The sequence below is a fragment of the Gallus gallus genome, chromosome 3, assembly GCF_016699485.2.
Source record: "Gallus gallus isolate bGalGal1 chromosome 3, bGalGal1.mat.broiler.GRCg7b, whole genome shotgun sequence".
Taxonomy (NCBI): Eukaryota; Metazoa; Chordata; class Aves; order Galliformes; family Phasianidae; genus Gallus; species Gallus gallus.
The window spans coordinates 51,380,901-51,395,510 of NC_052534.1; positions in this window are offsets into that span (position 1 = coordinate 51,380,901).

The following is a 14,610-nucleotide window of genomic DNA, read 5'->3' on the forward strand; positions in this document are numbered from 1 at the left end:
TCACTTCTACTTAATGCCAGCTCTGGGGAGCTGTGCTATTGATTCCAGGAAAATCATTTCCAGAGGTTCAAGATTAGTAATGGTTTATCACAGGTCACGGCCTGGCTCTGCACTTTGCTCCACCTCTGTTGTGGACACTGTCCTGTGGGGAGAGTTGTTGCTGCTCTGCACAGCAGTATCCAGTTTATTTCCTTTGGGAGAGCTCTCTTGCCGAGTCAAATCCAGCTTTGTGTCCTTTTCTCCGTGAGGGAACTAAAGGCAGAGAGGTTATGTGACTAAATAAGGCCAAATCATGAGTCAATGCCAAAAGTCAAAGTGAAACCCAGGAGCCCTTGGCTTTTGTGGCTGTCTTCCCTCCTGCTTGAAGAGACGGGAAGCTGTGAGACAGGCGCCTGTAAGAGGTACAGTGTGCCGAGGGCTGAATAAATGCTGCTTGTGTGCGAGTGAACACAATCTCATCTGTCTGAGATTGGTGCACAGAGAACAAGTTCCATGGATTTTCCTGTGGTTAATTACAGAGCCAGCTTCTCTCCTGCTCTGCAGCTGCGTGGAGCAGGGCGGTCCTACAGCTGGCGAGGTGGGCGGAGGAGGCTTGCCCAGGGCTCACAGTGCTGTGAGGACCTTTCAGGGACCACTGGAGGGCTCATGCCAGGGAGAAAGAGAGAGGGCTTGTTTGCACCTGCAGAAGCTGTGGGGAGTGAGCTGTGCCACTCCTCTGGGCTCTTTGAGGGGTTTGAGGCCTGAGGGACTCATGAGGACAAGAAGAAAATGTGTTGCAGTATTAACTGAACAGATGAGGAGTTGTTGGATTGTTTGCATTCTTGGCCCTGGCTATACAAGGCAAATAAAACGCTATTTCTTTATCCTCTGCCTTTTTCTTCCAAGATGCTTTTGCCTGTTTCCTGGTTTTGTTAAGTAGCAGCATCCAGTCCTGTCACTGAGCTCACAGTCACGGAGGGTGCCGTGCTATATTTGTGCTTTGCGCAATATTTGTGTCAAGAAGCCTCTGTCTAAATAGGCCCAATGTCAGTAAAGGATGACCCCGAAACAAATGGTTAGAAGCCTCATAAAGCTGCTCTTTCCCAAGAGTGAGTAATGTGAGGCAAATGGAAAAGATCGGTCTTAAATAAGTCAGATCCAGCTCATAAATCTGATTAAAAACATCAATAGCTGAATATCTAAACCAAATAAAACATTAAACATTTTGATTAAGTGCACACACACAAACAAAAACAAAAACAAAAAAAGCACCAGGAAACTGGTTTTATCTTCCATATGGTTTTATCGGTATCTACTATCTGGTATACTGATGTTTTCAGCATCTATTTAAATGGACTGCAGTGCTCAGACAACATGTGATGAAACTTCTATCCAAAATTACTTTTGTGTCCTTTAATCCAAGCTGGAAATTCCTATCCCTCCTGACCATCCATCTCAAGATCAAGCACAGCTGTTTTCCCTGCAACTCTGTCTCCCCTTTCCAGCTGGACTTCTGTGCAACTGATTTTTTTCAGACCTTGTATAGGTCTATCTGTAGTGCTTGGACTGTCATCTGCACTCTACTTAATCCCAGGAAAATGATTCTCCAAAACTTCATATGTGCAGAGTACAAACTGAGGAAGTCTGAGAATACAACTAGAAGAGAAAAAGTTAAGAGAAGGTCATTTCACTCAAAAAAAAAAAAAAAATGTTCACTGGTGTACCTTAATATAAATAAATTCATGTTAACTTGGACATGCAATTCTGAAAAGAGCTGAGACGTTTCCTGTACTTAGGGTACAGTTCTTCGCCGGGCTTAGGGTAGCCTTATTTTGGTATCTCAAGTATCTGCGTGCCATCTGCCAGTCTGTGTGTGCTACTCAGTGTTACACTGCTAATCAAGATGCATTCTAGGTTCTTCAATTGAAAAGGAAATCTGGCTCTTAAGGTGTGTGCTCCAATTACTTAACATATCAATAATTTATTATAATCTGCTTCTAAAGAAAAACATATGAATGACAGCCAAGCTATTGGGTAGAATGAGTGATGCCAGCCTAGCAAGAATTATTTCAGAAAAAAATGTGATGCTTCTTCCACAAATAACACAAGGTGCAATCTTGATGGCACATCTTCAGGAAACCAAGCAGCTTAAACTACTTTGGTCTGCTGAGATTTGGACGGAGGATTCTCTGAATCGTGAAAGAGGCCAATGCTCTTTCTAGCCATGATATATTGCGGTAAGAAATTTAAAAGTTTTGATTTAGGAACTGATTTTCAGGAAATTCAACCTCTTATGAGCAGCTCGGGATATAGAGCAGAAGAGTACAGCAAATCAAAGCTGTATAAAATGTTATATATTAATGCCCAGGTCTGGGTTTTAATAATTTACGTTAAAAGCATTAGTGGGACCGCAAAGGGAATTTGCTGCTGGATCCAACATGATTTCACAACTATCCGAATGAAAGAATAGGAGCTGCTTCAGTTCAATAGCCCTCACATCTGCCCAATACTTTAGGAGGAAACAGTGAGGCAGTCCATCACACAGAGTACAAAGGAATGTCCTTGGCTGTTTCAGAGGATGGCAAAATAAACTATATAAAATAAAGAAGTTGCCTCGGACCATATGCATTTGTACTTAATGTCTCCATAGTGTGTTTAACCATCCCTCTAACAATGTGTGATAACAATTAGGTCCTGATCCCGCTAGTATATTTACCCTAAAGCAGACAAGGAAATCAACCGAAGTTTAACGTGATATTGTTCAAAAAATAATTCCATCTCTCCTTTTTCCCTAAGCAGGCAATATAATTCTGACAAGTGGAGAAGGTAGGAAAGGGAAATGCTTTTTTTAATAGAATAGAGGTCTCTAAATCACAGGATACCATCCATCTTCTCAGGATGTATCTGACACTGAATTTCCTGTACTGACCCGTGAACAAGAAATACCTTATCAAACATCCTGAATGTTGCTCCTGTTTGGATCTAATTATGTAATTTGCTACTCAGAGTGTTTCTATGATACTAACATATGCAGAGGTTGTAATTGTGAAACTCATTGAAGAGCTCTTTCAAAATTAGTTTGTAATTATGCATAAAAACAGTTTGAAACAGATGCATGTGGATACAGCAGCGAGGGTTGATTAAAGGTATGGAAGTCATCAGGGCAACGTTCGAGATTTGTTATAGACTGTAGAGTTGTATGACCTTGCTAGCTGCTTTTTAGAAGAAAAATGTTGATTCTTTCCTAAGAAACTGTTAAGTCCATTCCTCCTGATGTAAATCTAATTAAAATCTAAATGATATAGTTTTCTATTATGTGTAATGATAACTCCTGCTTCCTCCAAAGTACGTGGCAGCAGCTGTCAAGGAGTGGTTTTCCTAAGATTCCTGTGCACTATATGCAAAATTATTTTGAAACCTTTTGTTTAGTGGCTACATAAAGGCTGAGCTCATCTGAAAATCTAACTTTGTGTTTATTTAGAGAGTTGACGCTGTGCTGGAAGCAGTCAAATAGTTCACATAGATAATCCTCATGGAGTCTTTGTGGGTCATCGTCTTCAGCAAGAGGCTACAAGGGACAGGGAACAGCTGACGCGTTCTGTAGATGGAGATCAGCACCAATAACCCAAGAGACACTGGACCTGCATATTTGCCTCACAAAGGTAGGATCTTTCACTATGCTTTTGAGGCTCCTTCTGGCTTTCTTGTCACGTTGTCATCATTAATGACTAGGGTTAATAGTTTGTATTGTCTGAGAGTGGCGGAGGAAAGATTTGGCAGAGCAGTATGATTCACTCCATGAAGAAATTTGGCCAGCAACTCATTAAAACACGCACACCCCACAACAAAACATGTGATGCACCCAGAGCCAAGTATCTCTAGAGGATGTGTAAATAACAAGCAATGGAGAATCAATTAAATGACAGCTGGCCTGTCAGAGTTAACTGAGAAAAGGAAGTAGCCTACAATTCAGAGCAAAGCACATGATGAAACAGCAGCACACTCATGACTTCTGGAATCACTGAGCGGGTAATTCAGCCTTTTCAAGCTGCAGTGGTGAATCACCAAGTGTTTTTCTGGGTGTGAGCCTTCAGGGACAATGTTAGCTGGAATGGAAGTGACCTCGACAACAGGCACAGATCTGGGACATTCCTAAAGCAGAAAGGCAGCGGGTCAAAGGACGCAGCTAGGATTTAATTGTGGCTGTAATTAAAGAACCACTCGTCATGCATCAAGAATGCAGATCCATTACATGTCTCAGACTAGATAGGTGCTGCTAGCAAACGATAATTACATATGCTACCTTCAATAGAAAAGTAATTCAAACTGGAATGTAACCAGGTTGTAAAGGCAGCAGTGACCGGGTAAGAACCACCAGGGGATTTTAATTTCTTTGCCGTTCCTAAAGCACTAATGGTGAGACATCCAGGTTTTTTTTGAAGGCCTACGATCAAGATGAAATTTGTTGCAGAACCATTAAATCAATGGAGCGGCATTCAGGATAGATTTGGTTGTCTGTGATCACAGAATGGTAATCACAGAATTATTAAAACTATAATATTTGAACAAATTGCTAAGAAATTGTAACATGCTCCAGCATCTTTGAAGTGAATACAAACTTGTGACCACACAGTAAGTGTGCATATCTGTGTATCTTTGTATTCATTAACTCTCCATGCCAATCTATAGAATAGGTTATGCTCTAATATTTTAAGAACCTTCAAAATTAAGTTGTAATAATAATTAAGATTAAGTTGTAATAATAATTAAGAGCCAAGCTAAAACAGAACAGCTGGTACATCAACAGTGCTCCTGAGCTCCAGAAGAACAGGATCCCTATGGAAAGCAGACAGAGGAAGTGTTCCCTGACTGATACTTTATTTAGGAGTCTTCAGAGCACCAAAGCATGAGTGCACTCCTTGGACATATCTCTTTGCTATCGTAGTCTGTAATTGTGATGGCAGCCAGTGCCTGGTAGGCTTCATTGCTGTGAAGGAGAGTTCAGCTCTCATGAATTTCCATGACTTTGCTGTTGACAGAAACTCCTGTTGTCTGGGCAGAGCTGCCATCCATGCAGCATGCCAGGTCTATCACTAGGGAGGTCCAAGTTTGAAGGACAGTGAGGGGAAACTGTGGTACAGTTTGACAAATCACTGCTGCCGCTCACTGTTATGGGAACTACAAGAAGTCAGAAAATACAGACTTTATCCCTGCATACCTCCCAACCAACCATGTAGGAGGGGCCACAGACAGCAGCTAGTCTAACTCTTGAAGCCTTCTGCAGAGCTGATTGTTTTAAAGGGCAATCAATTTAAATTGTGTAAAAAAAGATATCTCTGCCTTTTGACAGGCAATGGCTACCTGCTCGTTGTACTGAGACCTGGTCCCACCAATGAAGAGAATTCATTGGCCCAGCAACGTGTAAAGCTTGACCCAAAGCTTCTCCATGGTCAGTAAAGGGCTGTGTGTCAGGAACACTGCAATCATTTTTAATGATGACATAATGTAATTAAGTAGTACATTATCCTCCACCTTGTGAAATTCTCTTTAAATATTTTCTTCTCGTGCCCAAGGAAGTGTGTCATTTACATTAATTAACACTTTTCTCTTTGTGAAATTACCCAGTGCAGCGTAGCCCCTGTACGCGAACCAAGATTTTGTGGGATAAAATTAATGAGATTTCCCAGTGTCAGGTTAAATCGTGCAAGATCTTTTTGGCTGCAAAAAGGTACTCATAATGTTCAGGCTTTAGAAATCAAAATGAAGAGTGCAGTATGAGTAAAGAGAATATATAGTAGAGGACAGAGTATGGTTTAGGAGTACACGAGCAGTGTCAGTATACAAGTGAACGGAGTTAGGTCAAGGATTCCTTTCCTCACCAGCCTCTAACCAACATAACATAACAAGCCCCAGACAACTCTATTTATGAAATTATAAAAAGCTGGAAAAGGGGACATAAAAGAAAATGCAAAGAAGCAGTGTGCAATTTCCTGAAGCTTGAGAAAATGTAAGTAGCTTTATTTTGCCTTGACCAGCTATTTAAGCAGAAAAAGATTTTTCTGCAGTCAGAAATTCTCCCTGGTTTGGTAAATCCCAACATACACATTCTATCAGCTCAGGCAAAGCCAAAAGCGTTTGCAGCTTGGCAGAGGGTTTTCTTAATGAACAATTAGCATTTATCTCACAAATAATATTGCTTTGTTTTAGTCTCATATAGAACAAAAACAAGGCTGAGTTTTAAAGGCCTCCTTAAGAAATTATTACTGTAAACTTGTAAACATCCTTCCTTTGCACTTGAGGACAGGGAAAATAGCATAGGGCAGGCGACTCTGTCCTTACATGATTCTCCCTCTCTTAGATGACCTGAGATCGGAAGGTGCTGCCTCCTACCCTGGCACCTGCCCTAGCATTTTCAGTAACAAGAGAAGAGCCAATCCAGTCTGGGAGCATAGTCTGTGTGAGGACAAGCTGTTTGTCAGAAGAGGTAGCTGGGAGGGTGGAGCTGATGCAGGGCACCTTATGAGTGTGCGACAGCTCCATGGTTTAGCCACTCTTCATCTTGTAGCACTTGGAATAGCAGTCATTTTCACAATATTTTTTGCCCATTTTGAAATTCTGCAGTCTCCAGTAATATGAATTTTTTTTTGTTTGGAAAGTGTATCACTCCATTAGCAGCATAAAATATTACATGATTCCTACCACGCATTAGAGTACATTTCCTTCGCAGACCTGGCTAATGATTTTCCTAGGTCAGAACCAGGGACGCTGACTCAGAGGTGGACTCCATGCACCCCTATTTCCACGTGTTCAAGCCAGGCATTCTGGTCCACTGACACCTGCACGGAAAGGTCCTGCTCTGGCTGCCGGATAGCAAAATGTGGTATGTGAGACCAGCTCCTCCACCCAATAGAACCACTAATGTCACAGAGAAAAGACTGAATTTTGATTCCCTACATGGGATCTGCAATTTTGGGTGATGCTTAAGATGGCTCTCCTTTTTTTTCTGCTCTCTCATTCCTATGCTTCTTCTCACAATTAGATTTTACTCCAAGGAGATGACTTTATATTTTAATGTTGTTGGCCTTTTGCCTATTTGATCAGCAGAGGTGCTGAACTCAGCAGGCTACTGCTGGCTTTTCCACATAAGCCCCATATTACTCTGTGTACCAAGCATCTGGGCTGGGCAGTATTATCCTTACTCATGTTGATGAGTAATTACAACACTGACACGAGCATGTGAACCCCAACCTTAGCAAAGGTTGCAAAATCTCATGTGTACCTCTGCACTTGCGTTGGCTATCAGGAAACTGTTCTCTAACCTCCTAGCTGAGTGGAGTAAGCTAAAACACCTATCAGCATGAGAGAAAAGCTGCTGTGGAAGGGTAGTGGACTGACAGCATGACGTTGTTAGATTCCTCATCTTGTGTTGTGATGTCCTGTAGCCCCAGGAGAGCTCTCTCCAAAGCCCAAAACAAGAGACTTCCTCTCAGATGTGAAAAGTTCTGTGTCAAGGCCAAGTGACTTCTTTCTCATCTACCCTGCTGCAGAGCTTGTCCCTTAGATGAAGCTTTGCTTCCACATTTGTAAAGCTCATTAATTATTTTTCCTTGGAATATGTTTCCGAAGAGATGGACGTATTCTGAATGGATTTCAATCAATTTCTCATTTGCCTGATAGGGTATTTGTTTTTATTTGTTAGTTTCCCCCTGGAAAGAAAAGAAAAAAGCAAATACAACAGCAACAAACAGGAAAAGAAAACACCAATCTCAAAAACAGCAATAACAAAAGCCTTTTTTTTTTTCTCTGCCCAGTTTAAGAAAACAGATTGTGTTTAAAAAGATGTGAGCTAACATGCTCTTAACACCCCCACCCCCAAACAAATTAATCATACATGCTGGTTTAAAACAGGTTTAACATATCTCAGAGATTAGGATCAGTCTTTGTCTCTTCCCCAGCTGGCTTTTAGATGTGACCTCCTTTTCTCATCCAGACACATGCTCTTTGTCTGCTGGGACGGCTCTGGTTTAAACCCATCCTGACAGTTACCTTGCTTCTCAGTCTCTCCCAAAGGACCAAGACTATTCCAGGTGGTTTCCTCAGACTATAATTAGCTGCTTCCCTCTTTTGCCTCTGTTTAAAATTGACGTTATGCAGCTTTTCTCCCTCTCTTCTGCAGTCTCATCCCCCATCCTGTCCTGCTTTGGAATATATATAAAAGGAAACACTACACTATAGGACTAAAAGCACATTGTTTAATGAAGACAAAAATACCAGATTTATAGTAAAGAATCAATATTTTCTTCCTTTCCCATTAGGCTGCGACGTATCTTCTTGTTACCCAAAATACACACTGCGTGCTTGTTACTGAAATACGACATCCTTTTCATTTTTCTAGTCAATGTTATTTCCTTGTTTATTTTTGCAGACGGCATATTGCGTTTTCCTTTCTTGCTGTAGCATAGTCCTCACCCCCTATGGCAAAGTAAATGTATATTAAGTATTCATCTCTGTTTCTGTCAGCCAAACAGCTTCTGAAAATGTAAATCCAGAAGCAGTTCTCCCAGATTCAAAGATTTAACCTAAGATGTGACTTCTTGGCTTATAATGGATTTGAAGCCAAGAAGTCTCCAAAATCTTACAAGCAGAGAAGCTTTCCTACCAAATTTCCAGGTCAGTGTCAGAGATATTACTGTTTGTTTAGCAGAGTTCAGCATCACTACTTAGTTTTAAGCTTCTCCCAAAAGAAAATAATCTTCTAACAACCAGCTCTGGCGATTTAAGAAACTCATCTTAGTTAAAACAAATTATGCATCAGCTTTTCAGCTGTTCTCTGCTCAATTATGCAAGTCTCAACGCTTGGTTCACCAAGAAAAAAAAAAGACTGAAAGGCTATTTTAAGGAATCTCATGTGTTACTTTATCCAAGCTTTGAAATCAAAATGTGGCGATTATTAGCATTCCTTTGTGATTTAACACAGACGTATTCCTGTCTTCTTACAGCAGTATTCCTTTGAAATTACTACAAGGGAGGACATTTTACAAAATAATTTTCAAGCCTTTTTTGTAGGCTTTGGCAACTGTACTGTTATCTATGGAACTGTATTCCGCAGATATGGACTATAAACAAATATGCAGCAATTCAAGCAGCAATTTGGAATTGGTGTGGAAGCATAGCAACCAGCTGTTTTGATGATTTTTTAAAAATCTTTTTAGCTTATGGCATTTTGTAGGACACCTGTTCGCTCCGCTAATGAAAGCGAAAGTCCGAATGGAATACAGCAGTTTGATATTTCAAAATAGGAAGGAGGTGAAAGCTGGAAAAAAACACAACAGTGAAATTCCAGACCTTCAAACAGAACAGAGAGAATAATTTCCCACATTCCTATGAGCTAGATATTTGCAAAACCTCTGAATAATTGAAGACTTGAGGATAGGAATTTTCCTCAGAAGAGATTGTTTCCTCTTCAGTAAGTTATAAGATGCTGACTTTCTTTTTTAATTAGAGAATCTGTGTGTGTACATTTCACAGAAAGCAGATGTAAAAGAAATTATAATGTCATTCATTCAAAAAAGCAGTGCTTTCATTTAAAAACCCAGGGTTCCATTGTCAAAATCCTAAAGCCAGGAACTACGTAACTGCAGTCACATCTGAGTGATTCGGGCCTCACATTGCATGTTCAGAAGTGACTGCAGATCATTGCCTCAATGCAGGTACCCAAAGCAGTGTTCCAAACATAGGACCTACACAGCGCCAGTCCCGCATCAGCCTTAGTCCTAAGAAACTCTAAATCATTTCCATGCTTCCTTCATGTTGGCTGTATTAGTTGGACTGTAAGGCTGAAGTTTTTCATGCACTGAATCCAGCTTTTCCACCCAGTCCAAAAGGATACCACATGTTTATATACACCAATTTCAAATTTAATAGCCCTATCAGAACAGTAGAATAAACACCCACTGAAGTTCTCTGAAGCTACACAGAAAGTTACAAGCTAGACAAATCTTACTGATTTCCTCTCTACTGCACTACAGGAAATCTGGTTCCTTCTTTTCTGCTAAGATTTTGCCCTGACATAGACTTCAGCCAAACAAGAACTGGCCTAAGTAGCCAGAGATAGGGAAGCTGAATTTGATACAAGAAAATGGGATGCATGAGGAATACAATGGTGAGTAAGCAGTGACTATTACAACCTTAGATAACTCAGGGATGGCTTTATCTGCCTATTAACTACACTCACATTGTTCCAGGCAGCACCTTAAAAAGCTGGAAGCAGTACGGATGAGGGCAATTGAGCAACCAAGGACTGACGTATGAAAGCAAGGAATGTTTTCTTCAACAAATGAGGTGGTGGGTAAGTGGGGAGCTGATGTATGTGGTGAAATAGAAGCTCCCAATATCAGAATCCCCAAACCAAAGTGGATATCTGATGAAATTCGGAGCCATTAAATACAAAATCAATGAAAAGAAATATCTGAATTTCTACATTTGAAGGACTCCTCTGAGAAGAATTAGTTTTGTGCAACTGCGAAGAACAGCCATCTGCCTGGTAAAAAATGGAAGTGTTGAAAAATAAGCAGTATGGCTTCCCAAATATGAATAGCAATGGAAGGAGATAAGGAATAAGTCTTTATTAATTAGCATTATCTAGAGGAATTTCTGGTAGGCAGATTGCAGTTAGCTGATCAGGAAACCATCTAGCATACGAGCACACGACGTCATTTATTAGTGGAGGAAACTTTCTATGGAAGATTTGTATTAAGGGTGGCCAAACTGTGGTACAGGAACACAAAGCTGGCATCAACATGCAGAAAAGACACACCACTTTCAACTTTTATTTTTAGATGACCTTCAGCCCCTAATACATCAGGGCACCTCCCGATGCACTGCTGCCGCAGCCATCTGAGAACAAGCCTCAGGGAGCAAAGTGCAGCAGCAGTTACATGCTGCCAGGCCCCAGCACTGTGCTGGCTCAGGCTGTCACTGTGCCACTGTGCCATTGCTGCTTTAAAACATGACTGCATCTCCCCTCCTCACTTGAAAGCCCACAGCAGAATCTGCTAGTTCAGCTTTCCCACTGGACAGAAACAATCAGCTTACTCTGGTAGTGCAAAACCTGGATGGTGCTAAGAAGGGAGGGGAAAATAATAGATGCTATTAGGTTACCCTGAACTGCCTATTGGTATTCATGTTCCAGAAGACAACTCGTAGGGACAGCAAATATGCAAGGTCAGTTAATTTTGAAACTAAATCTGTTGGTTCATGAGGATACCTGAAAGAGGCCTGCTGCCAGGGAAGCTAAGGGAGCAGGCCTCTGCATGAAGGAAGCATATCTGCCTATCACACGTAGGGAACAGCTCTGGATCCCAGAGGAACAGCCCTTCAGCTGAAGTTCCTCTCTGCCTGTTCATCATCCTCTCCCAGATCACATGACTGAGAGTCTGGAGAGTTCAATCCTATAAATCATCTGACCTTGAGGAAAAGCCTGCCATTACAGCTGCTTTTGCACAAGGATGCTTCTGAGCAGCTGCAGCCTGAAAAAAGCCCCACACGGTTGCTGCTAGCTGGGCCAGAGCTGCAGCTCAGCAGGGATCGCTGGGGACTGCAGGCACAGGGTCTGCAGTAGGAGAGGTGGCCTGGAAGGTGGGGCCACGGGTGGGCTTCTGCATGCTGGATAAAGCAGCTCAACAGATTGGAAATCCAGAGACACTAGGATGAGGGAGAGCCCTGATTTTGGTCAGCGTTGCACCTGGAGCACCAACTTGGGGCGGTGTTGGTACCAAGGGCTTGACTGGCATATACGGCAACGTGCAACCAACTCAACTACTAAAGCAATATTATGGGGAAAACTCCTGCTATCTGGAAATGCAATGAGTAAACAAATTTCTTCAGCCTGAAGTCCTCAACATGCCTTGATAAGAGCAAAAAGAAATGTAGTGAAGTGATACCTTTAGGTTTGGAAGGGACGCAGCCAGGCAGAGAGCTTGCAGTCATACTGCTCACAATCTTCTGCTCAAATCTGGGGTGGGGAAAGGGTGAATGCTGCAGGCTTATGCTGGGAAACAAAGCTGGGAAACAGAAGATTCTCAAACCAAAACTGCAAATATTAGCAGGTTTTGTGTTTCACTGCAGTGATCAAGGCTTATTTTTTTGTGTGTTTTTGGTTCTTTTGAACGTCAGATTCCAGTCCCATTTCCTCTTTCATTTGTTATGATAACTTTAAAAGAGTATCCTTTCATTTTAACTCTTCTGTACTGTTGTCTGTAGCAACAGTATTTTAAGTCTTGCACTGACGTAGCAATGACTGGCAAAAGGCAGCAAACTCATGATAAAGAGCCCCTCTTGGATAAGCCCCTCACTACAGACAAACCAAATGATGTGATGTGGTGGAAAAAAAGCGCAGGTGGGCTCAAGCAAATTAGAAAAAGTGTTCTGTGATACAGCAGGTCCTCTTTGTCCCCATATTGGGGGACATCTCACAGGTAATCACACTGCTGTGAGGTAATTAAGGTTCATCTGCCAGTTGGGCAACATAGGGTTTTGTATATCTTCACTGACTATTGCTTGTGTCAAGACCAGCTGTGTTCAGTCTTTTTTCTTCCAAACAATAAAAAGGAGTAAAGCTCAGAATCCAAAAAAAAAAAAAAAAAAAAAAAAAAAGGCTTTGTGTGGCTAACCATAAGCAAGACACATGACTGAGTGCTGCAACTGTTATGTCCCTCTCAAGTTCAAAAACTTTGGACAAGGATATTCTATAAACTTAAAGGGGAAGTCTCAATTCACAGAATGCATTCATTTCTTGCTCCCCGCTGAATTAAGTTTTGGCTTTTACTACCTGCCCCCCAAAATAAGAAAGTCTGCACTTTGGAAAGGAAACTGCAGAATTTCTCTCTCTCTGCTTTCTTTAACCTCTGTGTAAAAGTCAGATTTCCTGGATATTTTCGCAGATTTTTGGACAGCTGCCCTTATAGGGGAAATAAAATCACCCCTAAGGCTGCTTTTGGTAATCCAATGAGTAGAACTGTCAGCTAGTGCGAATGAAGATATGAAATGCTTACATCCCAAAGGTATCATTTTTATTTTAGCACTGGCAGTGAATGAAATGTTTGCGTAGACTTGAGAGTAATAATGGATTGCCAAAAGGATTTTAAAACTTGTTCCTGTAAGGAGTCTTGGAGCTGCCAGCTATAAGTTTAATATTCCTCCTAATGAACTGTCCAAATGAAATGCTTTTATTTTATTTTATTTTATTTTATTTTATTTTAATCCAGATCTGAGGCAGTGATTATAAACAATTTCTTAGATACTTAAAATTTTCTGACCAGCCCACAGTTGCATAATTCCTCAGTAGCAATGCAAGGTATGCAGACTACAAAGCCTGCTTTGTAGACGATCATCTTGCCAGAGGCTTTGCTTTTTTCTTCTGTTGTACAGTATTATCTCCTTACTAGAACAGCATGGCCTTTATTGGCTATGGCTTTAATGCACAAAATGTATGGTAAAAAGGAACCTCAGGATTCCAAGTTCATTTTTTGGGACAGGAAAAACTATATAAAAGGAGTACATCTAGTTATACAATAATGAAATTCTTGAAAGCTACTACTTTTTTCTTTATTCCTTTTTGAGTTTGTCTGGGCTAGATTATGAATTGGAGAACTAATGTGTTTACATGAGAGAGAAACTTACATGGACTAGAAAGAGGCTTCACAACTCTTTCTCTAGATGGAGAGACAGATAGACAGAGATAGATGCTAGACACTTTTCCCTACTAGAGAAAGTACAGATGAACAATAGCTCCCAGAAATTGTTACTTTGCATTTGCTTCCTTTTGTTTTTGGCCTATGTTCATTAAATGTGAGCATGAATCCTGGGGGTCCATTGAATTTCTTTCTACGGAGTACTTTAATTGTCTATTATTTCTAAAGGAAATAGCGCTCACAGAGGGATTTAAGGGATAAGGGACAGTAGGGCCTGGTTCAATCTTCTGGTGATCTTACCATAAAAATGCCACAGTACTGCATGTCCTGTGCATGGGAACACAGCCAGCCACTGCTGTCACACTGGCAGAATCATGGGTGCCACCGCTCCCCATTGTGAGAGCCCAGATCCCAGAACAAGAGGGCTCAAATCCCTAATGTTAGCCCTGCAACCCTCTGCAGCTTTCTTCTCTATCTGTATCTTCAAGACAACCAGCAATCTGTGCGTCAGAAGAAAATTTGGGTTCTATCTTTGGCTTTTTAAAGGATCTCATCACGTGTGCACAGTCAGCTGAAGAGCAAAGAGCAACTCCGTGATTTTCCAGAGCACCATGGCTAGAGAAAATGGAAATAAGCCACAGGCATTCAGCATTCCTCATAGGCAGAGCCAGGAGCAGTGAGAATCAATAGTGCTGATAGTGCCTCACTTTTGCTAAAGTCAGAAAACAGCGTATTCGGAAATAGTGTGCTTGTACTTCTTGAATATTCTCTTCACTAAATCATATTCAAGTTTTCGAGAAAGCTGAGTTCAAAACCTACTGAGCGTAGCAGCCATTGTGTTGAGACCCAAATGACTACAAGATATTAAGAAAAATCCAAATGCAGGCCAACAGCAGCGTATGAAATGCACGTGAGTATACAGTGTATATATATATATACA